This window comes from Dendrobates tinctorius, unplaced genomic scaffold, assembly GCF_039654945.1.
Source record: "Dendrobates tinctorius isolate UK_male_01 unplaced genomic scaffold, ASM3965494v1 ptg000009l, whole genome shotgun sequence".
Lineage (NCBI taxonomy): Eukaryota > Metazoa > Chordata > Amphibia > Anura > Dendrobatidae > Dendrobates > Dendrobates tinctorius.
Genome location: NW_027361677.1, coordinates 17,659,619 through 17,686,680, shown reverse-complemented (window position 1 = coordinate 17,686,680; position 27,062 = coordinate 17,659,619). Strand labels below are relative to the sequence as shown.

General features: G+C 46.1%; 1 long non-coding RNA gene across 3 annotated transcripts in view; it reads left to right on the top strand.

The window, feature by feature from the left end:
* The window catches only part of LOC141096512 (uncharacterized), a 207,893-nt gene that overhangs the window by 41,766 nt on the left and 139,065 nt on the right, over window positions 1–27,062 (top strand). The window lies entirely within an intron of this gene.

The following is a 27,062-nucleotide window of genomic DNA, read 5'->3' as shown; positions in this document are numbered from 1 at the left end:
TATACTGCGCCTTGATTGTTTCCGCTGAGCAGCGCAGCGGGGTCCACACGTTTTCTGCTTTATTAAGTTGAGTAATTTGAAGTTATATCGTGATCACAAAGAGCCGCCATATTCCAATGGAGCCGCATCGCTTTATTTTCCTCCAACTAATTTATCTGAGAAAAGTAAATCAGCAGGAGGGGAGGCGCGGGCCGGCGGGTCCATCGCCGCAATTTATTTACTTTTCCTCTGTCTTTTCTGCAGAAGAGACATAATAAGGGATAGACAGACAAAGCTCCTTATTTACAATGTTACACCGGGATTTATAGATTTACACCATCTTCACGGACTCATATTATTGTGTTTTCTTCAAAGCTGAAGCGGTTGCAACATTTTGGCAACTTTTCCCACTAATGGCCCACAGGGGGGTAGTTGTATAGGGTTCTGGGGTAACAGTTGTACCCATGACTGGGGCAGATAAGAAGATGCCAGCATTAGAAATGGCATATGTCAGTTGGAAAACTCCAGATATTGTGGACAGGGACCAGGAGCATGGCAGAAAAATGGCAAGACTTGACTTCGCCAAAATTGGGCAACTATGAGTATTTCATGACTGTAGAAGGGGCAGAGATAGCATTTGAACCCAGTCACTGGCATCTGGAGTGGTTGTGGGCACTGCTGAAGGCTTGGCATAGAGGTCCAAGAAGTGGCGTAACCTGAAGATCTTGGGCCCCAGTACATAGTCTCCAACTTTCACTGGTCTTATCCAAATGGGATATCAAATTTAATCACTTTCATACCAAAGATCTGGTGCAAAAGATACCTTACCAATCATTATCTGCTGCTATTGCTAATATGTGATACTGGGGCGATTGCTAGACAGAATTAGTCTCCTTCACCCTCTGGCAGCTGAGGAATCCACTACAGAGGTTCTGGCCCTTTCCTTACAAGCAGGACTGCTCTGTAATAAACAGTGGATCATTATAAAGACCTGGAAGAGTGACTGAGCACATGTGTCCATCAGCCATACGCATCACCAGCCCAGGAGATGCCGTATGATCAGACCATGTTCCTGCAGACGCGGCCATTACACAGTACACAGCAGGGTCCCCCTTATAAGATTATCTCGGCACAGGAACATTTTTTTTAAACACATCCAATCGTGGAACTTATTGTTATTCCAAGAACTATTGATTAAAATGAAATTCTGTTCTTGGGGGAAAATCCCTTTAAAAGTCCAATCCGATGTCTCTAGAGCGTTTCCTTCGAGGCTTGGCTAAGTAAACGTGCGTTCATTCATTATGCTGAGTGTTAAGGAACGCGCTCATTTACCCTACGCTAGACTAAATAGCTTCTAATTGTCTCAGCAATTGCTCGGAAAATGATACTGGTTGCATTGACATTTGGATAAAGCATTCTCAGTATCACCAAATTAAGAACGGCCCCGTAATAAGAAATATCCCTGTTTTTCTAGACTTACAATTGTGACTAATATCCGGCGATTTGTCAAAGTTACCCTAGGAATCCTATACGAGCGGGTTAATGAATGAGCCTTATATCCATCTCTCCCTGGGAAAATTGATATAGGGGGGATAGAAATGTAATAAAAACCGGTGTCACTTTTAATTGTCTTCCATTTAGTCGCCTATTTATTAAGGAGAGAAAATACATTCACCTCCTATCTGGTTCTGAAGGTTGAGTGAACCTAAAATGAATACGAAGATTTATTGCCCCGGCGCTTTTGTCACTAATGCTTATATGATGAGTCTGGTACTGTCATCCCATAAATCAAAGTTATTAATAAAAAAAATAAAACATTGTCACCCTCCTCTGGAAATAATGAATACGGTTTTATTAAAGGGGTTGGCCCTTTTGCTGTAACCCTAAAATTTGCAGCAAGTGTTCAGTTCTCCTGCAGTGCCCCTACAGGGAACATTAGGCATTGCATGTTACCTTTTTAGGGCCCAGTCAGACAGATGTATAAATTATAACTAGATTGGAGCGCGGTGCACAGCCTGGCTGGCAGCTCTCCCGACATAAGAAATAGAAATACATGCAGCTGTTAAGGGAGAGCCGCCAGCCAGTTCCGTGTACTGCATTCCGATTTCATTACGATTTACATGGTCGTCTGAATGCGCGTTTAGAGTCATAGACATGCCAGATCTTCCAGAAAGGTGCCCTTTAGATTCTCCAATATGGGGAACTGATGAAGGTTTTGACTTAATAAAGATGTTCTCCTGGATTACATTGATGAAACCTTTAAAGGGGTACTATAATTTTAGCAAGTTATTTCCTATCAACTAGTGTGGGTCACATCATCCTCAGGCCACAAGATTGGGGTTAAAATTATTTTATTGGAGGGGCTAGTCATTTATGTACACTGGTGCTACATTATGGAGCTGAACATATCTGAGCGCTGCACTCTACCCTAGTGCCATAGACTTGGCTTCCTTTTCAACTGTTCCTTGCGGTAGTCTTGTGAACAAGGGAGATTCTGGCGAAAATAGAGGACAGAAAGACCCTCATTCTATTAATCAGTGTGTGACTGGTGATACGTTGCTTAGAGTGGAGAACCCTTTTAAGATTAAAGGTTGTCCATGACTTTTTCATTGATGACCTATCCTTAGGATAGGTCATTAATGTCTGATCGGTCAGGTCTGACACCCGGTATCCCCACTGAGCTGCTGTGGAACAGATCAATTGCAGAGCTGCTCCTTCTTCTGGTAGTGGCTGCTGCCTGGTACTGCACATCTCTGTCCACACCAAAAACAGATGACCGGCGGGGGTGCCAATTGTGAGACCCCGACCTAAGGATCGGTTATCAATAAAAGAGTAGTGGACCACCTCTTTAAATACTTGTAGACCTCCTGACATCTTAAAACACTGGACCAGTTTGTCTCTGATCCAGCAGCTGCATGGAGATTGTGCAGTTGGAGGAACACAGAGCCTGCTGTCAGAAATGACGAGACTCCCGAAAGAAGGCAGAGATGGTTTATTACCATTTCTGCCTTTCTGATCACTATATATCCATAATGCTGAGCAAGGGCTGTGTATACAGATTACAAGTCACTGAGAACATATCTATCTCTGGACCAGCGATCAAGTGATTGCTATGCACTGGCAGGGAAGCAGGAGCTATCAGATGCCTGTTGCAATGTCAGCAGGAAGCTGAATTTTCCCTGTAACCTGGGATAATATGCCAGCCCCAGTTACAGGAGAAATCGGCAATATAAAAAGATTTATTTAAATGTTGAAATGCCCCCATAGGTATTTTGTGGAAGACGCAATGTGAGAAATAAAAAAATATAGAAAAATCAGGAATAAATATAGCAAAATTATGGAAGATATACACAAATAATTGTTATGAAAAGGAGACATTTAAAATGTATTTTAGCATTCAATATGGTATAAAAAAAGAAAGTTTAAAAAATGTGAAACACACACATTTCCTTTGTTTTTTTTTTAGTTCTTTGCATTCTTTGAACTTGTAGTTGCGAATTAAGTTGGAGCCTGTGGAGGATTTTACAAACATTTCAAAATAATCAACTGAATGTATACTGTGTGTCCTTACAAAATTTGCAGAAAGTTAGGAGTTTACACATCTGTATATGCTTAAAAAGTATTTGAGAGTAGCAGGCTCAAAGTTTGAAGCTACACTACTGAAATAGTTCGATCTGCTCCTTTCCCATCTTATAGAAGAGAAAAGTAGGATTCTGCAGGGGAGGAGCATCTTCTTTTTGACACTGCCCCTGAGGATAAGGAAAAGGTCTTTCTATTTATTTGGACTTGTTTTTCAGTAGGGTACTTTATTATATGTGACCTCAATTAAGATGTAAGTCCTTGATCTGCTAATATACCAGCATTTCAAAGTCCTTCTCACTAGAAATTATTTTTTTCTTAAAAATTCTTAATTCATTGGAAATTTGATTGTCCTCATCATTGTTTCGAAGCTTGTTACAGTCAAAGGTTTTTCATAGAATGTTAGACATGCTCTCCCAGCCAATGATCTCGAGTCTGATTCTTGTAAGACACTCTGTGCAGTTTCTCTAGACATTGGGTTTACGGTACTTTGCTTCGCCAACACTTCTAGACTAAACATGTAGTTTCCATAGTGACTTTACTTTTTTTTTCACCTCTAAATTTGCAGCTGACTTTATTTTCATGTTCTGGTGACTGATATTTTTTTTCCAGCATTTTATTGCTTCTGAAATTTTCCATCAGTGATTCACATTATATAACACCTGGGTGTTTTCATACTGAGATGTACTTTATAAAATCCCCTAGGATAATTTGTGATAGCCTAAATTCTTCACACCAAGGAAAGATGTGTAAATGCAGCATATTTGTTATCAGGGCAAGATGACATCAGTCTATAAAGAAAACGCACACAAAAAACCCAAAAACAATAAAAATGGGGCTATTTAAAGGGGTTGCTCAACTATTTTTGGAACTCCCATTCAAAAAGATATAGAGTTTTACATATGTATATATACTCGCTTAATATGACCACCGTGTATGCAGAACCACCTCTCATGACTACCGTGTATGCAAAACAACTTCTCACAACCACCGTACAAGCAGAACCATCTCTCATGACCACTGTGCATGCAGGACCACCTCTCCCACCACCAAGCATGCAGAACCACCTCTCACAACTACCGTACAAGCAGAACAACCGCCAAGTCATGACCACTGTGCATGCTGAACCATCTCTCACAACCACCGTACAAGCAGAACCATCTCTCCCAACCACTGTGCATGCAGGACCACCTCTCACCACCACCAGGCATGCAGAACCACCTCTCACCACCACCGTACAAGCAGAACCATCTCCCAGTCATGACCACTGTGCATGCAGAACCATCTCTCGCCACCACTGTACAAGCAGAACCACCTGTCATGACTACTGTGCATGCAGGACCACCTCTCACCACCACCAAGAATGCAGAACCACCTCTCACCACCACTGTACAAGCAGATCCACCTCTGAGTCATAAACACTGTGCATGCAGAACCATCTCTCACCACCACCGTACAAGCAGAACCACTTTTCATGACCACCATGCGTGCAGAACTACATCCCATGACCACCATTCATGCAGGACAACCTCTCGCAAGAACTGTACATGCAGGACCACTTCTTGTGGCTACCATGCATGCTGGACCACCTCTGCTGACCATCGTGCAAGCAGAATCACTTCTTATGGCCATCATGCTATCAGAAACAACTCTCGTCATGACCACCTTGCAGGAACAATTCTCATGAGCACCGAGAATGCAGGACCACTTCAAATAACCACCATGCATGTAGGACAACCTCTCAATTCTTAGTGGTGCACCATGAGACTCGATCTTTCTAGATACATGTGAGTTCCATATCTATCAGAAATTTATGGCATGAAATAACACTTTAAAAAATGTTGAAGACCATAGGGGCAGCTCATGTAGCTGTTCTTGGACTTCAGAGTAAAGGCCACAGCTTAGATGGGTGACGAAAACTTCAAATAGACTGTTCAAGTTATTTACAAGGGTGGAGGAAACCTTGCAAGGTAATATTTCAACTAAGCTAAAAAGGTCAAGGCGAGATTCTTCCTATCTTTCTTTCTTTCTTTCTTTCTTTCTTTCTTTCTTTCTTTCTTTCTTTCTTTCTTTCTTTCTTTCTTTCTTTCTTTCTTTCCCTTTCATTTGTAGTCTTGCTTGTTGCTTCCTTCTCTCCTCCTTCCCTTTTCACATGCCTTTCCCTTCCTTTCTCTTTTCCTTTCTCCCTCCCTCACTCCCATTCTTCCATTCCATCCTTCCTTATCTCCCTTTCTACCTTAGATCTTCCCTCCTATTTCCTTCCTACCTTCCTTCCTCATTCCCTTTTTTCCTTCCTTCCTTTCCTTCCTTCCTTCCTTTCCCTTTCTACCTCCCTCACTCCCTTCCATTCTTCCTTTCCTTCCATCCTTTCCTTCTTCCATCCTTCCTCTCTCCCCCCATTCCATCTTTCCTTATCTCACTTTCTACCTTAGTTCTTACCTTCTATTTCCTTCCTACCTTCCTTTCTCCTTCCCTTCCTTCTTCCTTCCTTTCTTTCCCTTTCTACCTCCCTCACTCCCTTCCATTCTTCCTTTCCTTTCCTTCCATCCTTCCTTTCCCTTCCCTTCATTCCTTCATTTCCTTCCCTTCCTTCTATCCTTCCCTTCTTTTTTCCCCTCCCTTTCTTCCCCTCTTTACATCCCCTTTGAACTTCCTCTCTATACACTTACCAGCCCCTTCGTCCCCTCTTGCCCTCTTGCTACAGACCAGAAATCCTCGCTGTTTTGGGGTCTAATTGGATTCTAATCACTTTGCTTCTTATCAACAACATAAAGTTTATAAACGGGAAGCGGATAATGATAGATCTGTACGGTAAAAGTGGGAGAGGAATAGCCGATGTGCAAAGAGGCTGGAGGTGCGGTGTAATTTATTAGTGAGCTGCAGTACTTTACAGGCTGGAATATTTATCTATATTAGGAATGAATTAAAGATCCTTTCAGTCAATGACAAACAATTACACAAAACTCCACACAGGAAAATCTATTCTAAAGCCCTGAAAGTCCATTAAATGTGTGAGGATCAGGACCAGATTCATCTATTCGTTACCCCCTTTTTCAGAATTTCCATCAATGCCGCCAAACAGTGCCCTGGCTACCAACCGCTAACTGTTCTTTTTATCTCATCTATTCCAGGTGTTTTCATATCAATAATAGTAGAAAATCACGACTGCTACTTAACACTATGTATATTTCTCTCAGGGGTGTAAAACAGTCATATCCAAGTGTTTTTTTAGGACAAACGATGTGCAAGTTTATTGGGTCATATATCCGATAAGCAGAATGATATTTACGCCATTTCTAATAGTGTCTCGGATCGCGCAGCGTTTTAGTAGCGAGGAAACTGTATTTCTTTGAAAAAATGGTTTCTAAAACTGCTGAAATTACATTCCCTGTAGGTCTGGGAGCTTTGAATAATAAAATCCAGCCCATTATGCACTATGGTCTCCGCAAATATAAATTCTTCTTAATGTCATAATATCCTTGAAACACGGCAGAAAAGGAATTTGATCTCCAGTTCATGTGTAAAATTTATTTCTGCGTACCGATGAGAGCCCAGCGGATCATAACTATTGATCACTTACGTATCGTACGCTGTGAGAAAGTCTCAGCGGCATAAATTATCAGATAAAAACCCCGTAATGTGAAGCCGATGGAGTTTAAGGGGGCGAGAGTTCTATTAAAGGGATATGTAGATGACTATAACTTCATCTATGGTCTGGACTATTTAGAAGACCTTATTATTTAAGAACAACACTGTCAGATTGCATCAAGCACAATTCCATTCTCTAATAGGCTGTATGCACCCCTGGATTGTCGTGGCTGTTGTGGTGGCCTGTGGGCCCAAAGAACTTGAAGTCTTGGTTCCAGGGTCCCAACCTAATGGGACCTGGTTCATGCTGACCCATCAAGGAAAAGGACATTACCTTCCCCCAGAAGAGAGAACATTATATGTGCGGCATTGTCTTTTATGCTTTGGTGTCATCCAGGTTGCTGCATGGTCGAGGATGACCATGGTTAAAGAGAGGAGGAATGTAAAAGGTGTGGACAGTGACTGTCTCATTCCTTTCCCCGAAGACAACAATTGAGTCAATATGATGTGTTGTGAACAGCGTCCTGCGTCTTTGTGAGTATCGTGATATAATGTGCAATGTTAAATGTAGTGTGTTCCTGTGTGGTATATAGTAATGTGTAGCACTGCATATTGTTCGTAGTGTACAGTATAGGACAGCATGTGATAAGACATGGATTAGGACTTAATACATAAGGTAGTGTTTGGATATAATGCATGTGAAAGGGTAAATCTGCCCAGCAACAGACTGTAGGGAAAAAAGTAGTTAAGTGGGAGGACTTAGTGCTACAGTGGGAGGACTTAGTGCTAGGGCAAGTGACTGCTTCCTGAAGTCAGTCAGAGAGGGATAAGTTCAGGTAGCAGTAGGAAGTGTCTGTGAGCAGTGTTGCTGTTTGAGTGAACTGCAGCAAAAGAGAAAAAGGAACATGGAAGTAGCACAAACTGGAACTGACTGAAGAGACACAATGGCCTTCCACCTTAAAGGGGTCCTTGGATAGGACCACGTGTCAAGAGAAATCCTGCTAAAAGCTGAAGGTATCAGACCTGAACAGGACTGAGTTCATGAGGACTAGTGGGTGGCCTCGAGGGATAGATCCAGGGCGTCTGTAGTGATAGCATGCAGAACCGCTGAGCAGGTAGAGCCTTGCTGATCAGGTCTGTGGCAACAAGCTAGGCTGTGACAAAGTAGGGTGAAACAGTGTGCTTCACCGGCCCTGGAGTATACTACAGTGGAAGGATACTGAGTGAGTTGTGTTACACCCAACATCACTTGTACATAACCCTTATCCAGTTCAGTAAATTCCCCAAGTTTGAACAGAAGCCACCTTTATTAATCTGTGGAACTCGTGGTCCTGGTCAGTCCATCGTCTACTGGCGGCCTGAATGCGCACAACACCGTCACAACACCCGGCTGGGACCACATTTTCTGACACATGATACTTGCCTACGACTACCACCCTGGGCACTATTACCGGACACTGGGACACATGTAGGTACATTAGTAAGTGATATTATTTAGACTATCCAATGCATTATTCTGGGCAACTGACCATCACCTTAAAGGTCACTAATAACATCAATGTCTGATTGCAGCTAATGGAAGAAGGGTAAATGAGGACTGGGCACCAGCACCAACGTTCCATTGTTTATGCCTTTTGGGTTAGAAATCCTTATTCACAGCTATTAATAAGGGTTGCTTAAGCTTATGGATCCTTAGTCTTTTTGATCTTTTTTGCTTTTTCTCACCATGTTTTTAATTGCAAAGTAAAAGTTGTGTTTTAACAATTTCTCATTGCTCATGGACCCTTCTTCCATTTTCGACCTGTAAAGTCCTACACTTCTTGCACCACGCTCCGACTGAACAAGGTCCACCGGGAGTCTTAGGTGGATAGAAGTGTTTTCCCATGGGTGGAAGGTGGGCTGATTACCATTTTATCCTCTGATTGCAGCCTATTCTCCCAATTGTGGGAAGCTAAGATTAATGATGCTTTTTGATACCCTGCAAAACTATTTGAAACTAACAGCATCTTAGATCTCAGCCCGTAAATGTGAATTTTGGGAATCTCTTAAAGCCTAAATCCAGGCCATATTTTATTTCCCTCTGATCCATTCTTCTGAGTATTCAGATATTCAGAATAAAACGAACTCACACAATCGCGCCTCGAATTATGAGTCATCCAAAACTTCTTTTAGCCATTGTGAGAGCCAGCCGAAATACGGCACAATGCCGGGAATAATCGACAGTCACATAATAGACGCTTTCTCATTTCTGTGTTGTGTGAATCGCACTAATACCAGGACTCCCATCATCCCATTGTATCGGATCTACAAACATAAAAGCTCTGTGCAAACAGTTCTCCGACTGCCGCACAACACACTCCGAGATGGAGGGAACTCAGATAGTATCAAAGTCATAAGATCCATCTGCACCGACACAAAGAAACGCAGCAGCCAGAAGTGCAATGGAGGAGGGAAAGTTGCAATCATTTGTCTCTATGTCAGTCCTTCAATATCCTGACCTGCTTCTAAAATAATGGGATAGTCCCCGGGGCCGTGGACTGATGAGATACTACATGCAGTTATTACATTCACATCTCCTCTGTATTGAGTCAAAAGGGTTATGATGACAATAGAAGTTTCTACGGAAAGATGCTGAACTGACAAGATTCCCTCCTCGGGGTCTCTTCTGCATCAATGATTTATTTTTCTCCTTGTAAGAGGCAATTAGTAAATATTTTTCACTGGATCCATTCAGAGAACTTTTTTAGGACATTGTGCTGTGGGGTTAGAAAAGATACTAAGAAAGATTATTCATGGCTGATAATATAAAGGTTAGAGTTGAGCGAAACAGGTCGAAAAAATTCAAAAGTCGCCGACTTTTGGCAAAGTCGGGTTTCATGAAACGAAACCCGACCCTAGGATGAGGTCGGCCACGAGGTCGGCGACTTACGCGCCAAAGTCGCGTTTCAAAAGTTTGTTTTGCGCTCTTTTTCAGCCAATCAGGATCCACGGACACTGTGGGCAACGTGATGACCTAGGCACGGGTCACCACCATCTTTCAGAAGGGCATGCAAGTGATTGGCTTGCTTTGGTGGGCGTCACAGGGGGTATAAAAGGGCGTGCACGCCGACCGCCATTTTACTTCTGCCGATCTTAGTATAGGGAGAGGTTGCTGCTGATTCTGTAGGGAGAGCGTTAGGCAGGGAAGAAGACAAAAGAACTGCTTCTGCTGCTAGCGATTTGGCCTGCACAACACACAAGTCACTGTGTGTGCAGTGCAAGGGGAGGCTATATAGTGGTGTATCAGTGGTGTTGGTTGTTGGGCTGCCTTCTAAGGCTTCCTGACACGCTGGCATTGCTGTTTACCCACTGCTCCGCAAACTGCTTTTTTAAAAGCAATCCAATCTCCCTTATCCTCTAGTCACTTTGGTCACAGCTGTGCCATCGAGCGTGTCACATAGCGCTCAGATGTCAGTGGGCCTCACACAATCCACAAGTGTCCAGTGTCCAAAAGTGTACGCAGAGATTCAAAATCTCCATTATCCTCTTGTCACTTTGGTCACAGGCAGCTGTGCCATCGAGCGTGTCACATAGCGCTCAGATATCAGTGGGCCTCACACAATCTACAAGTGTCCAGTGTCCAAAAGTGTACGCAGAGATTCAAAATCTCCATTATCCTCTCGTCACTTTGGTCACAGGCAGCTGTGCCATCGAGCGTGTCACATAGCGCTCAGATATCAGTGGGCCTCACACAATCCACAAGTGTCCAGTGTCCAAAAGTGTACGCAGAGATTCAAAATCTCCATTATCCTCTCGTCACTTTGGTCACAGGCAGCTGTGCCATCGAGCGTGTCACATAGCGCTCAGATATCAGTGGGCCTCACACAATCCACAAGTGTCCAGTGTCCAAAAGTGTACGCAGAGATTCAAAATCTCCATTATCCTCTCGTCACTTTGGTCACAGGCAGCTGTGCCATCGAGCGTGTCACATAGCGCTCAGATATCAGTGGGCCGCACACAATCCACAAGTGTCCAGTGTCCAAAAGTGTACGCAGAGATTCAAAATCTCCATTATCCTCTCGTCACTTTGGTCACAGGCAGCTGTGCCATTGAGCGTGTCACAAAGCGCTCAGATATCAGTGGGCCTCACACAATCCACAAGTGTCCAGTGTCCAAAAGTGTACGCAGAGATTCAAAATCTCCATTATCCTCTCGTCACTTTGGTCACAGGCAGCTGTGCCATCGAGCGTGTCACATAGTGCTCAGATATCAGTGGGCCTCACACAATCCACAAGTGTCCAGTGTCCAAAAGTGTACGCAGAGATTCAAAATCTCCATTATCCTCTCGTCACTTTGGTCACAGGCAGCTGTGCCATCGAGCGTGTCACATAGCGCTCAGATATCAGTGGGCCTCACACAATCCACAAGTGTCCAGTGTCCAAAAGTGTACGCAGAGATTCAAAATCTCCATTATCCTCTCGTCACTTTGGTCACAGGCAGCTGTGCCATCGAGCGTGTCACATAGCGCTCAGATATCAGTGGGCCTCACACAATCCCCAAGTGTCCAGTGTCCAAAAGTGTACGCAGAGATTCAAAATCTCCATTATCCTCTCGTCACTTTGGTCACAGGCAGCTGTGCCATCGAGCGTGTCACATAGCGCTCAGATATCAGTGGGCCTCACACAATCCACAAGTGTCCAGTGTCCAAAAGTGTACGCAGAGATTCAAAATCTCCATTATCCTCTCGTCACTTTGGTCACAGGCAGCTGTGCCATCGAGCGTGTCACATAGCACTCAGATATCAGTGGGCCTCACACAATCCACAAGTGTCCAGTGTCCAAAAGTGTACGCAGAGATTCAAAATCTCCATTATCCTCTCGTCACTTTGGTCACAGGCAGCTGTGCCATCGAGCGTGTCACATAGCGCTCAGATATCAGTGGGCCTCACACAATCCAAAAGTGTCCACTGTCCACAAGTGTGTGCAGAAATTCTAAATCTCCCCTGTCCTATAGACACCTTTTACCTTGTTTTACATTACTATATAGTTTGTTGGATTTTGTCTACATTTCTACCAAAAATGAGGAAGGCTGGTGGAAGAGGCCGTAGAATTGGGCGGGGGTTGGCAGCTGGTAATGATGGTGTTGGTGGTGGATCTGATGGTAGTGGCAAGAGCAAAATAGGACCGAATGCAGGAGGTGCTGACCCTGCATCATCGTCTGGCTACATAAGGACTCGAACGCTTAGTTTTCTAGGAGTTGGCAAACCGCTTTTAAAGGCAGAGCATCAGGAAAAAGTTTTGTCTTACATTGCTGACTCAGCCTCCAGCTCTATCGCCTCCTCTTCTTCAGTTGTAAAAAGTAAAAGCACTGAGTCGTCATTGGAGGCTCATGTTCATGAACCACACCTTTCCTTGTGTCCTTCACCCCAACCAAGATTGAAGGATGACGCAGGCCATACTACTGATTACTCCATGGAGCTGTTTTCACATACCATGCCTGGATTATCAAGTCAAATGGTGAATTACCCAGGCCAAGATGAATCTGACATGGAGTGCACTGATGCACAGTCGCTGATGGATGATTCTGCTGGTACATTCACTCAGAGCACTACATTGTCCTCGCAGTGTACAGAGCCAGATTTTGACCCTGATGAGACTCAGGTGCCCCTTCCCGCACACTATACCACCATACACGGTGACACAGAGAAAGGTGCACATGACATAGAAGAGGAGGTGATGGATGACCCAGTTGTTGACCCAGATTGGCATCCATTGGGGGAAGAGGGTGCTGCTTCCAATAGCTCAGATGAGGAGCATCCACAGCAGACATCGACATCGCAACAGCTGTTATCTGGCAGGCCCGGAGCACTCCAAAGACAGGTTCCAAACATCAAAAGAGTTGCTGGACAGCTTGTCCAGAGGGTCAAAAGATCACAGCATGCTAGGCCGCAAAATGTCTGCCAAAGTAGGAAGAGTGCAGTGTGGCAGTTTTTTGAACAAAATCCTCATGATCAGGCCAAGGTTATCTGTAAGAAGTGCGCAAAGACCTTTAGCCGAGGGAAAAATCTGAAAAATTTGAATACCAGTTGCATGCTTAGACATTTAACCAGCATGCACTTGCAAGCGTGGACACAACACCAAACCTCAAGTGCCACATGTGCAACTGATCACAACGAAGGTAGTCAGCAACGCTACATTGTTTCCCCTACTGTAAGCCCACCGGTTAGCACAGCAGCAAATGTTGAGGTGTCGTTGCAAGGCCACAGCAGTCAGGGAATCCCACTGTTATATCAACGAAAGACTGATTCTAGGCCATCAGAAAGAACACCAACTCCATCACCATCATCAACCCTCTCTCAGTCCGCCCTGTCCACCGCTACTTCCACCATATGCAGCTCTCAAGTCCAGCTCACCCTCCCAGACACTATGAGTAGGTCAAGAAAGTACTCAGTCTCTCATCCGCGTACACTGGGTTTGAACGCCCACATTGCCAAACTAATCTCGTTTGAGATGATGCCCTTTCGGTTGGTGGAAAGCACAGCTTTCCGCGAACTCATGGCCTATGCAGTACCACGCTATGACCTACCCAGTCGCCACTTCTTCTCTCGCAAAGCCATCCCAGCCCTCCACCATCATGTGAAAGACCGCATTGTCCATGCACTCAAGCAGTCAGTGAGCGGAAAGGTGCACCTCACAACTGATGCATGGTCCAGTCGGCATGGCCAGGGCCGTTACGTGTCCATCACTGCGCACTGGGTTAATGTGGTGGATGCAGGGTCCACAGGGGACAGCGGTGGTGGGACAGTGCTGCCTAGCCCACGGTATAGGAAACAGTTGGCTGTAGGCGTTCGACCCTCCTCCTCCTCCTCCTCCTCCTCCAGAAGCGAAAGCTCGTCCACAGAGCGCAGTCGTACGAGCACTCCATCTGCAGCTGCCACTGTTGCACACGATGTGTCCCCCTATCGAGCAGCTAGTGGAAAGCGTCAGCAGGCTGTGTTGCAGATGATGTGTTTGGGCGACAGACACACCGCCGAGGTGCTGGCCGAGTACTTGAAGCGACAAACTGAGTCATGGCTGGGCAGTGTACATCTTGAGGCAGGCAAGGTAGTTAGTGATAACGGCCGTAATTTTGTGGCAGCCATAGCCCTTTCAAAACTCAGCCACATACCTTGCTTGGCTCACACATTGAACCTGGTGGTGCAGTGCTTCCTCAAAAATTATCCGGAGTTAACAGCCCTGCTCCAGAAGGTGCGAAGACTGTGCGCGCACATCCGCCGGTCGCCTGTACACTCCGTTCGTATGCAGAAGCTGCAGCGATTGCTCCACCTTCCCAACCACCGCCTCATTATCGACATTGCAACAAGGTGGAACTCCACCCTGCACATGGTGGAGCGGCTGTGCAAGCAGAGGCAGGCCATAATGCATTTGTGGGAGGATACACGGCCAGGCACTTTGAGAGCAGACATGGAGTTGACAGGCGTGCAGTGGTCGAAGCTGAAAGACCTTTGTAAAGTCCTTCAGTGTTTTGAGGAATGCACACGGCTGGTAAGCGCAGACGACGCCATCCTAAGCATGAGCATCCCACTTATGCGTCTGCTCATGCAAACTTTGACGCACCTTAAGGAGCAGGCGTCTGCAGCCAATGTTGATGAGGAGGAAGAGGAGGAGGGAATCCTTGATGACATTCAGCCATCGTCTGCTCAGGGACCTCTCCTGGACGAAGTGGAGGAAGAAGAGGAGGAGGAGGATGATGGGGATGATTACTTAGGGGAGGAGGATGCATCTCGTGGGGCAAGTGAAAATGTTGGCGTGGCAAGGTCTGGTACAGGGTTTGTGCGTGACTGGAGGGATGTGGATTTGCCAGAAAGTGCTCCTCCACCCAGCACTCGCAGTGCATCATTGACACCGGGAACATTGGCCCACATGTCAGATTATGCCTTGCGGATCCTAAAAAGGGACCCCCGCATTGCCAAAATGATGAACGATGACGACTACTGGTTGGCCAGCATCCTGGATCCACGCTATAAAGGCAAATTACAAAACATCATGCCACAGGAGAACCTTAACCTAATATTGGCTAATAAACAAGCAACTCTGGTAAATCGGTTGCTTGAGGCATTCCCAGCACACAGCAGCGGTGATGGTTCTCACACGAGCCGTACGGGCCGGGGGCAGCTTGGCAGAGGTGTTCGTGGTGCACACAGCAGAAGTGGCGTTGGAGACAGGGGTTTCATGACAATGTTGTGGACTGATTTTTCAAATACCGCTCACACAACTGGTAATACTGCATCGATGGAAAGTGACAGGAGACAGCAGTTGTCAACTATGGTTACAAACTACTTTTCCTCCCATATCGATGTTCTCCCACACAGGTCATTCCCCTTTGACTATTGGGCCGCTAAACTGGACACCTGGCCTGAATTGGCCCAATATGCCTTACAGGAGCTCACTTGCCCAGCTGCAAGTGTGCTATCGGAAAGAGTCTTCAGTGCAGCTGGATCAATCCTGACAGAAAAAAGGACCCGTCTGTCAACCCAAAATGTGGATGATCTAACCTTCATTAAAATGAACCACGCATGGGTTTCCAAGGATTTTGTCCCACCTTCCCCTGATGACACATAGGGTGACAGAAAAATGGCTTGCTTTGGTCCACCTCTTCCTGGTACTTCACCTATTTCGCCTTTTGCATCAGCTGAATGTCCAACATCAACATATGCCACTTTCTAAAACTCCCTAACTGTGCTGCCTCCCCCCCCCATGGCCGGGGTCACCACCTACCGCACGACACCGTGCGAGTGCCGTTGCCCTGGACAGGTGGGTAGGCCGACTCTTGGGCGCGGGCACTGGCACTGGGTCCCTCATAGTGCAATCAAGTGTCTCTGACGGCGGTGGTGCACACCCGCCGTCAGACACACCGCTGTACTATGAGGGGCCCAGTGCCAGTACCGACGCCCACGAGTGGGCCCCCCTTGCTTGGGCAGGGCCCCAGCATTTGCAATCTTTACCTCTCCCTGCTCCTCCTCTGTGTAATCTGGGCCGTCAAATCCATACTGTGCCTGACACCGTCTGAGCCTGCCTCCTGAGACATATATTTTGAATGTGTACGCTATCCATACATGTTATCCGGGGATACGGTACCCTTTCTAACCTTTGTGCAATGACGTGCAATCCATACTGGGCCTAACACCATCTGAGCCTGCCTCATGCTGTATAGACATATATTTTGAATGTGTACGCTATCCATACATGTTATCCGGGGATACGGTACCCTTTCTAACCTTTGTGCAATGACGTGCAATCCATACTGGGCCTAACACCGTCTGAGCCTGCCTCATGCTGTATAGACATATATTTTGAATGTGTACGCTATCCATACATGTTATCCGGGGATACGGTACCCTTTCTAACCTTTGTGCAATGACGTGCAATCCATACTGGGCCTAACACCGTCTGAGCCTGCCTCATGCTGTATAGACATATATTTTGAATGTGTACGCTATCCATACATGTTATCCGGGGATACGGTACCCTTTCTAACCTTTGTGCAATGACGTGCAATCCATACTGGGCCTAACACCGTCTGAGCCTGCCTCATGCTGTATAGACATATATTTTGAATGTGTACGCTATCCATACATGTTATCCGGGGATACGGTACCCTTTCTAACCTTTGTGCAATGACGTGCAATCCATACTGGGCCTAACACCGTCTGAGCCTGCCTCATGCTGTATAGACATATATTTTGAATGTGTACGCTATCCATACATGTTATCCGGGGATACTGTACCCTTTCTAACCTTTGTGCAATGACGTGCAATCCATACTGGGCCTAACACCGTCTGAGCCTGCCTCATGCTGTATAGACATATATTTTGAATGTGTATGCTATCCATACATGTTATCCGGGGATACGGTACCCTTTCTAACCTTTGTGCAATGACGTGCAATCCATACTGGGCCTAACACCGCCTGAGCCTGCCTCATGCTGTATAGACATATATTTTGAATGTATGAAAAACAAATAAATAAAAAACAAATCTGAACTGAGAATAGTAAGTTAATGTGTTTGCACAATGTAAGTGCATATTAACACATGACCATTAACCAGAGAAAACAAAAAGCAAAAAACACAAATATCCTGAACTAAAAGTAAAAAATATACTGCAAATAATGCATAAAGGTAATAATAATAATAATAATAAGGGTATTTAGTAAACATAATTTTGATCAAAATAATGTACAAGCCATCCCGCCACGTCACGGCAACCCTTGCGGGACAGTCCCTACTCTAGTATTTAAAACCTTTTCACTTGCCAAGTGGCGTGAATGTGAACAAGGGTCGAGCGGCTGAACCACTTGTAACACAATGAAATGAATAAAAAACAAATCTGAACTTTTAGTTCAGGATATTTGTGTTTTTTGCTTTTTGTTTTCTCTGGTTAATGGTCATGTGTTAATATGCACTTACATTGTGCAAACACATTAACTTACTATTCTCAGTTCAGATTTGTTTTTTATTCATTTCATTGTGCATTCAGTGCATATATGGGTGTGACCGCCCTCTTTCTGAGCTGGGAAAGCCATCCAGTCTGGCCTAAGCTGTTACAAGTGGTTCAGCCGCTCGACCCTTGTTCACATTCACGCCACTTGGCAAGTGAAAAGGTTTTAAATACTAGAGTAGGGACTGTCCCACAAGGGTTGCCGTGACGTTGCGGGATGGCTTGTACATTATTTTGATCAAAATTATGTTTACTAAATACCCTTATTATTATTATTATTATTATTATTATTACCTTTATGCATTATTTGCAGTATATTTTTTACTTTTAGTTCAGGATATTTGTGTTTTTTGCTTTTTGTTTTATATATTTTGAATGTGTACGCTATCCATACATGTTATCCGGGGATACGGTACCCTTTCTAACCTTTGTGCAATGACGTGCAATCCATACTGGGCCTAACACCGTCTGAGCCTGCCTCATGCTGTATAGACATATATTTTGAATGTGTACGCTATCCATACATGTTATCCGGGGATACGGTACCCTTTCTAACCTTTGTGCAATGACGTGCAATCCATACTGGGCCTAACACCGTCTGAGCCTGCCGCATGCTGTATAGACATATATTTTGAATGTGTACGCTATCCATACATGTTATCCGGGGATACAGTACCCTTTCTAACCTTTGTGCAATGACGTGCAATCCATACTGGGCCTAACACCGTCTGAGCCTGCCTCATGCTGTATAGACATATATTTTGAATGTGTACGCTATCCATACATGTTATCCGGGGATACGGTACCCTTTCTAACCTTTGTGCAATGACGTGCAATCCATACTGGGCCTAACACCGTCTGAGCCTGCCTCATGCTGTATAGACATATATTTTGAATGTGTACGCTATCCATACATGTTATCCAGGGATACGGTACCCTTTCTAACCTTTGTGCAATCACGTGCAATCCATACTGGGCGTGAGAACGGCTGGCGAGCTGTTAAGCAAGCTACAGCACCTGTCCAGACAAGTACAGGGATTCCCTAGCGAGGAGACTTATTTGATTGTTTTCAATGTTGGGACAGCAATTTTTGGGGAGCACTATACTCTGGAGAATGATAGATGGGGCCCACCATACACTGGAACATTCCAAAGGTGGACATCAGACACTGGAGCAGCATTTACAGGGCCCATTATACACTAGAGCATTAGAAATGGGGCCCATTATGTTTGGAGCATTATTTGGGCCCATAAGACAGTGGAGCTTCATCCATGGGGACCAACATATACTGTAGCATTATGTGGAGCTCATCATATACTGTTTCAAACATTATATGGGACCAATGATTCTGTATGGAGAAATAGATGGGCCTCGTCATGAGATGTAAAAAGTGAGGTATTTTTCATTGTACTATACCGCTATTTCTCTGCCGTATCGGAGCATGATGAGTTGTGGTATGTGTTAAAGGGGCGCTCTTTTGCCCAGGGCACATGAAAACCTGGAGCCAGGCCTCCCCCCCACAGTTTGTAGCCAAATAACCCCCATTTTTCAGTGCGTAACTTGTAATATGAAGTTAATTAAGGTTGACAAGCTTAAGAAAGAAGAATTGATGCTTTTGGCATTCAAATGGGCACTGTAGGTGTGTTTCCTGTCCTCCTCTCACTGCCGACTTTTATTCCCCATTGACTTACATTGGGTTTCGTGTTTTGGGACGACCCCGACTTTTCCCTATAATCGGACGATCTTGCTCGACCCGACTTTTGGAAAAGTCGGGTTTCACGAAACGAAACGCGACCCTAAAAAACCAAAAGTCGCTCAACTCTAATAAAGGTAGATGATAGATGGATAGATAATAGATTATAGATAGATAGTGTGATAAAACACTCCGGGATCGCCTTTGCTGGGGTCAAAGGTCACGTGCGTTCAGCATGAAACTCAGGTGCAGAGCTGGGATTCGTGTATAACTGACCCTGGGTCAGGTTTATTAACGGTGAAAGCAATGCAAAAGGAAATAAAACATAAAACAAATCCTTGCCTGTCCGGCACTAACTAAACAATGGACAACCTAACTACCAACTGGCGGGCTTCTCCCGTCCAGCCAAACCTCAGTTGCAGTGGGCACTGCTTCCACTCACGTGTGTCTCTCACACAGACAGGCTCTCTGTGTTCCCAGGCTGAGACCCTCACACAACCACCTGGCATCCTTTTATATCCACCTCCCATTATCCATTAGTAAGCAGGTGCGATACTGACCAGACTAGGCCACATAGGAAAGGAATCTGGGCGAGATATACCTGCCCTCATCCACTATTCCCACATGATTCTCACATATCCCCCCCCTCTGCTCAGACCACTCCGGTCGAGCAATGACACCCGCCAAACAGTGCACTCGGGACAGGGCATGTGCATTTCCCATCTGTACCCCTGGGCGGTGCTCCACCGTAAAAGTGTAGGCCTGCAGGGCAAGGAACCACCAGGTCACCCGGCTATTCCGTTCCTTGTTCAAGTGCATCCACTTGAGAGGGGCATGGTCAGTGATCAGCCTGAACTTCCGGCCCACCAGGTAATATTTGAGGGCCTCTAGAGCCCACTTAATGGCGAGGCACTCTTTTTCCACGACTGCATACCTTTGCTCGTGTTTATTCAGCTTCCTGCTGAGATAGAGGACTGGGTGTTCCACTCCGTCCCTCACTTGTGAGAGTACTGCCCCGATACCGGTATCAGAGGCATCCGTTTGTACCACAAACTCGCTGCGGAAGTCCGGAGTCACCAGTACGGGCTGAGAGCAAAGTGCCCGTTTTAGGCTATGGAAGGCTTCTTCAGCCGCTAAACTCCATTTAATCATGACGGAGTCTTTCCCTTTTGTAAGATCCGTCAGGGGGGTAGCGATGGCTGCAAAACTGGGTATGAACCGGCGATAATAGCCGGCGATCCCCAGGAAGGCTTGCACCTGCTTCTTGTTGACAGGTTGTGGCCAGTCCTGAACCGCCTGAATCTTATCAACCTGGGGTTTAACAACACCCCTCCCAATTACATACCCCAAATACCGGGCTTCTTCTAGCCCGATGTGACATTTCTTGGGGTTCGCGGTTAGACCTGCCTCCCACAGGTCGTCAATCACAGCTTGTACTTTTTGGAGATGAGTCTCCCAGTCGAAGCTCTAAATGACAATGTCGTCCAAATAGGCCGAAGCGTACTGCCTATGTGGCCTCAGGACTCGATCCATCAGTCTCTGGAAGGTCGCCGGTGCTCCGTGCAGTCCAAACGGCATATACACATACTGAAATAAACCTTCCGGCGTAGCAAATGCCGTCTTTTCTCTGGCAGCCTCCGCCAGAGGGATCTGCCAATACCCCTTTGTTAGGTCTAGGGTCATAATATACCGGGCTTTTCCTAACCGATCTATCAACTCGTCGACCCGGGGAATGGGGTAGGCATCAAATTTTGAGACCGCATTCAGTTTCCTGAAGTCATTGCAGAACCGGATGGTGCCGTCCGGTTTAGGAATTAGCACAATCGGGCTGGACCAAGCACTGTGCGATTCCTCAATGACACCTAACTCTAACATTGCCTTCACTTCTCGGGAAACGGCTTCACGGCGCGCTTCCGGGATTCGGTAGGGCTTTACGTGAACTGTGACACCAGGTTCCGTTACGATGTCATGTTTTATTAGCGTAGTCTGCCCGGGTTTTTCTGAGAAAAACTTTTGGTTGTGAAGTAGAAACTGCCTGACCTCAGTCTTTTGCCGCTCCGAGAGAGTCTCTGCAACCCGTAACTCCGGTACGGTATGCGAGCAGACAGGACGGGCCAGCTCCGCTGACAAGGCAGACCGATCCTTCCAGGGCTTTATCAGATTTACATGATAAATCTGTTAAGGTTTCCGTTTACCTGCCTGGTATACTTTGTAGTTTACTTCACCAACTCTTTCCTTGATCTCAAAGGGGCCCTGCCACTTTGCCAGGAACTTACTGTCCACCGTGGGGACCAGGATCAACACCCTATCTCCGGGTGCAAACGTACGGATCTTGGCGCCCCTATCATAGATTCTTTTTTGGGCTCCTTGAGCCTGTATCATGTGTTCTTTGACGATAGGCATAACAGCCGCAATACGGTCCTGCATTTGTGTGACGTGATCTATCACTGTTTTAAACGGAGTGACCTGACCCTCCCAGGTTTCCTTTGCAACGTCTAACAGTCCGCGAGGACGTCGGGCGTACAATAACTCGAAAGGCGAGAATCCCGTGGAAGACTGGGGTACTTCCCTGATGGCAAAAAGCAAATACGGAAGTAGATAGTCCCAGTTCTTCCCATCCTTGTCTATCACCTTTCTCAGCATCTGCTTCAGAGTTTTATTGAACCGTTCGACCAACCCGTCTGTTTGAGGGTGATACACGGATGTGCGTAACGGTTCGATTTGTAACAATCGGCAGAGATCCTTCATTACCCTGGACATAAAGGGGGTCCCCTGGTCGGTGAGTATCTGTTTTGGTATACCGACCCGACTAAACACATGCACCAGTTCCTTGCCAATCGTCTTGGTGGCCGTGTTACGCAAAGGGATGGCCTCCGGGTAACGAGTGGCATAATCCAAGATGACCAGGATATGTTGGTGTCCACGTGCAGACCGTGGAAGGGGCCCAACTAAATCCATCCCAATCCTCTCAAACGGGACTTCAATAATAGGTAGGGGTACCAAAGGGCTACAGAACCGGGGCTTAGGTGCAGAGGCTTGGCAGTCAGGACAAGACTCACAATATACACGGATATCGTGATGCATGCCTGGCAAAACAAAACAGTCTAATATCCTTTCGGTGGTTTTCTGGACTCCCAGGTGACCTCCCATCACATGTCCGTGGGCCAGGTCCAGCACCTGCCGCCGGTAGGGTTTTGGCACGACTAATAGTTGCACCGTGTCTTCCCCCTTTTTCTCTATCTGATAGAGTAAATCATTCTCCAGAACCATGTAAGGATATGCCAGCCTAGAGCCAGGTTCTACGGGTACCCCATTTATCACTTTTACATTTGTCCTAGCCTGAGAAAGGGTAGGATCCTTTATTTGCTCGCTTTGGAAGTCATCTTTCTGAATTTCTAAATCCGGCAAACGGGGAGGTGGACGGCTGTCAGCCTCCTCCTCTTCCCCGGTCTCCTCCGTATCACCCGCCATGACTGAAAACGGGAACTGCAGGTCATTTCCCGCAGACTCTTCCCCCGAGTCTTCCGGGGAGACCTCTTCCCGGGGTTCGGGACCCACACGCGCCCTGGGAGAAGAATCATGTACACTATTACCCGAAGGCATCAACTGATTCTCCCACAATTGCCAGAAGTGGGGAAAATCCCGGCCCAGGATAACATCATGCAATAACGCCGGGACGAGTCCCACTTTATGTTGCACAGACCCATAGGAAGTTGTAATGCATATGACCGTGGTGAGGTACGAACAGGTGTCTCCATGCACACACGTTACAGAAAATTTGTCTGATGGTCCAGTCGGGGCTGACACCAGACTGGCCTTCACCAGAGTCACCACACTTCCCGAGTCTAACAATGCCACCACATTTTTGCCATCAACAGTTAAATCACACAAGTGTCTTTCCACATCCTTTTGACCGGCATTCACACTCATTACCCGTGCAACCATAGACATGCGGTTTTTAGAGTCTGTGACGTCGCACTGCATGGGTTCAGTAGTGACCGGACAGTTCGCAGCAATATGTCCCATCTCTTGGCAGCGGAAACACCTAACGGGCCCCTTGCTTAGACCATAGTTCGTTACTCTCGGCCTCGCAGTGCGGGCAGTCCCGTTTTCCTCCCCCACTGTCTTAGGGATTTTTCCATCTCCCCTACTCCCTGGAACAGTCTTACCGGTTCCACGTGGAGATGTTGAAGAACGAGGTGGGGTAGCGTCGTCTCGGAGTCCTTCCGCCACGGAGTAACGTTCAACCAGATCCACCAGTTGATCTGCCGTCGTAGGATTTCCATGGCTTACCCACTTCCTCAGGACTGGCGGTAGAGCTCTCAGGTACTTGTCCATGACAACCCTCTGGATTATCTCTGGCGCTGTCAGCACCTCGGGTTGTAGCTACTTCTTCGTCACGTGGATCAGGTCGAACATCTGTGACCGCGGTGGTTTATCCGGCTGATAAGTCCATTGATGCACTCTCTGTGCACGGACAGCGGTCGTCACTCCCAGCCGGGCCAAGATCTCGGATTTCAATTTGTCAAAGTCCTGCGCAGCTTCAGGTTCCAAGTCATAATAAGCCTTTTGGGTCTCACCGGAAAGAAACGGGGCAATCAGGCCGGCCCATCGTGCCTTCGGCCATTTTTCTCGCACCGCCGTCCGTTCAAACGTGGTCAGGTATGCCTCGACGTCATCTTCGGTAGTCATCTTCTGCCAGTACCGACTCACGTGGATCACTCTCGACTCGGCTTCCAGGTTAACCTCCTGTAGGCTTGCCAGGCGCTGCGCCACCTGCTGGAGAAGCGAACGATCGGTAGCTGTCATGTCCACCAACTCCTTCAGCTGGGCCATCTTCACCCGATTAGCTTCTTGCTGGACGGCGGTGGACTGTACCAGCGCTTCCACCACGTCCTCCATGCTCATGCTTGCAACGTGATGCCCGCGTTCTCCACCACAATGTGATAAAACACTCCGGGATCGCCTTTGCTGGGGTCAAAGGTCACATGCATTCAGCATGAAACTCAGGCGCAGAGCTGGGATTCGTGTATAACTGACCCTGGGTCAGGTTTATTAATGGTGAAAGCAATGCAAAAGGAAATAAAATATAAAACAAATCCTTGCCTGTCCGGCACTAACTAAACAATGGACAACCTAACTACCAACTGGCGGGCTTCTCCCGTCCAGCCAAACCTCAGTTGCAGTGGGCACTGCTTCCACTCACGTGTGTCTCTCACACAGACAGGCTCTCTGTGTTCCCAGGCTGAGACCCTCACACAACCACCTGGCATCCTTTTATATCCACCTCCCATTATCCATTAGTAAGCAGGTGCGATACTGACCAGACTAGGCCACATAGGAAAGGAATCTGGGCGAGATATACCTGCCCTCATCCACTATTCCAAAGATTCTCACAATAGATAATAGATGGGTAGATGGTAGATGATTAGATTCATGATAGATACATTATAGATAGATAATAAATAGATAATACATAGATAAATAGATAATCGCTAGATAATAAATAGATAATACAGGGTGAGCCATTTACAAAGATGCAATCCAAAATGGCCGACTTCAAAATGGCCACCATGGTCACCACCCATCTTGAAAAGTTTCCCCCTCCCATATACTAATGTGCCACAAACAGGAAGTTGATATCTCCAACCATTCCCATTTTATTACGGTATATACATATAAATGGCCCACCCTGTATATAAAAAAATAGATAATAGAGAGATAGATAATAGATAAATCGAGAGATAATGGATAATATAGATAATAGATACATAGTGTGACAAAGTCGTGGGCAGAGTATTGGAGGGGAGGAGACACATTTCACTAAGGCTATTAGCTTCAGTAGTTTGAAATCCAGAAGTTTCCTCCAGCACACTGTGTTGAAAGGGGTTAAATGGCCATTTTAAGGCCTGGGTTTTTGTGGACAACCATAGAGCGGGTGGGAGGATGTCCACCTTATCTCCACCTCAGAGTGTGGTCTGGGGGTTAAATAATCGACCTCCAGAGGCATTCAGTGGCAGTAGGGCTGGATAGACGGACTCCAGTGTTTTGTGTCCTTAGCTGAACCAGTGAGAGGTTACCATCCTGAGCGGGTGGATCCCCGAAGATGCATTGACTGTATACCATTTTGTTATGCTCCTCCTTGTTTTGCCCGAAGGGCTGTGTTTATTTTCACTTCGTTTTGGTTTATGCCACATGTCTAGTAAACCAACGGAAGATTTAAAGAGACAGTGTACCTGTGTCTAACTTCAATCCGGATTGGGGAAGTCACCTGCAGAAGGACCAGGCATTACTGGATGCGCTGAGTAAAGCAGGGCTTACCTTAAACCCAAAAAAGTATGTTGTGGGTAAGGAAGAGGCAAAATACTTGGGCTACGTCGTCGAGAGGGGCGAAATAAAGCCTCAAGTAAATAAGGTGGAGGCAATCCAAAATTGTCCGCAACCAGTCTCCAAGAAGCAATTTGCGACCTTTCTGGGAGTTGTAGGATACTGTAGGCGATTTATCCCAAATTTGGCCATGATAGCCGCCCCTCTGACTGATCTTGTTAAGGGCACAAAGACATCGATGGCCAAGTGGTCCTCTGAAGCAGAGATGGCATTCCAGGAGTTGAAGTGCTGTTGAAGCTCCCCCTGTGGTAGCCCCTGACTTCCCAAATGAGTTTGTGGGTTCAGATGGCTGCCTATGATGTCGGGATGGGAGCTGTGTTGTCCCAGGTAGTAGATGGGGGATGAACATCTAGTCATATACCTGAGTAGGAAACTCTCCTCCTGTGAAAAGAGCTGTCATCGTAGAGAAAGAATGCTTGGCCATCAAATGGGCGATTGACACGCTGAGGTACTACCTATTAGGCCAGAAGTTCAAGTTAATGTCAGACCATGCGCTCCTGAGATGAATGAGGGAAGCGGGAACAGGCAGAATTCCCGGGTGACCAGGTGGATTCAGGCGCTCCAGGACTTTAGCTTCCATATCGAGCATAATCCAGGGAAGCTACATAGTAACACAAACTTCCCTGCTTAGTGAGTGAAGGTGCCAAAACCCCTGGCTTTGGGCAGAGGGAGGGGATATGTGACAAAGCCACAGGCAGAGTGCTGGAGGGGTGATACGTTTCACTGAGGCTATTAGCTTCAGTGATTTGAAACCCAGAAGTTTTCTCCAACACACTAACTGTTGTGACAAATTGAGCAATTTAAATTGCTAATTGTTCTAATTAGCCAGATTCTGCGAATTTCATAAAATTCAATACAAATTTTTCTTTGTTTAACATTAGTATGCTCATTTCTAGTAGATGTAGGTAGATAGACAAGGTGCATTTACAATCCTCAATAATCACGAATGAGATCTGGTGGGTATTTTTCATATATAAAAGCATTTGGGGACCACTTTTTTAACGAGGGAAAGCCCCTTTAAATTTGGAGAGTGAGAGAGGAATACAACTGAACTTCTTTGTGAAGTTTTAAAGCACTTTTCTGTAAATTGCCATTCCTGACATTTAGGCTGGCAGCGCCTTGTGCCATCCACATTACCCATTTGATTTGTTGATCTGGGAGCTTTAATTAAACAGCAGGTATGAAAAGCAGGTAATGTTATTGTTAAATTCACATGAATCCTCCTTGAAGACCCGCTTTATATCACGCTGATGGCTCAGTAAAAATTCACAGCTCTCTTTAGTGACTGTTCTACAGGGAAAAGTCCCCCCCCCCTTTCTGTCTTGTTATAATTCCCCATAAAAGTCATCTGGCAGCTC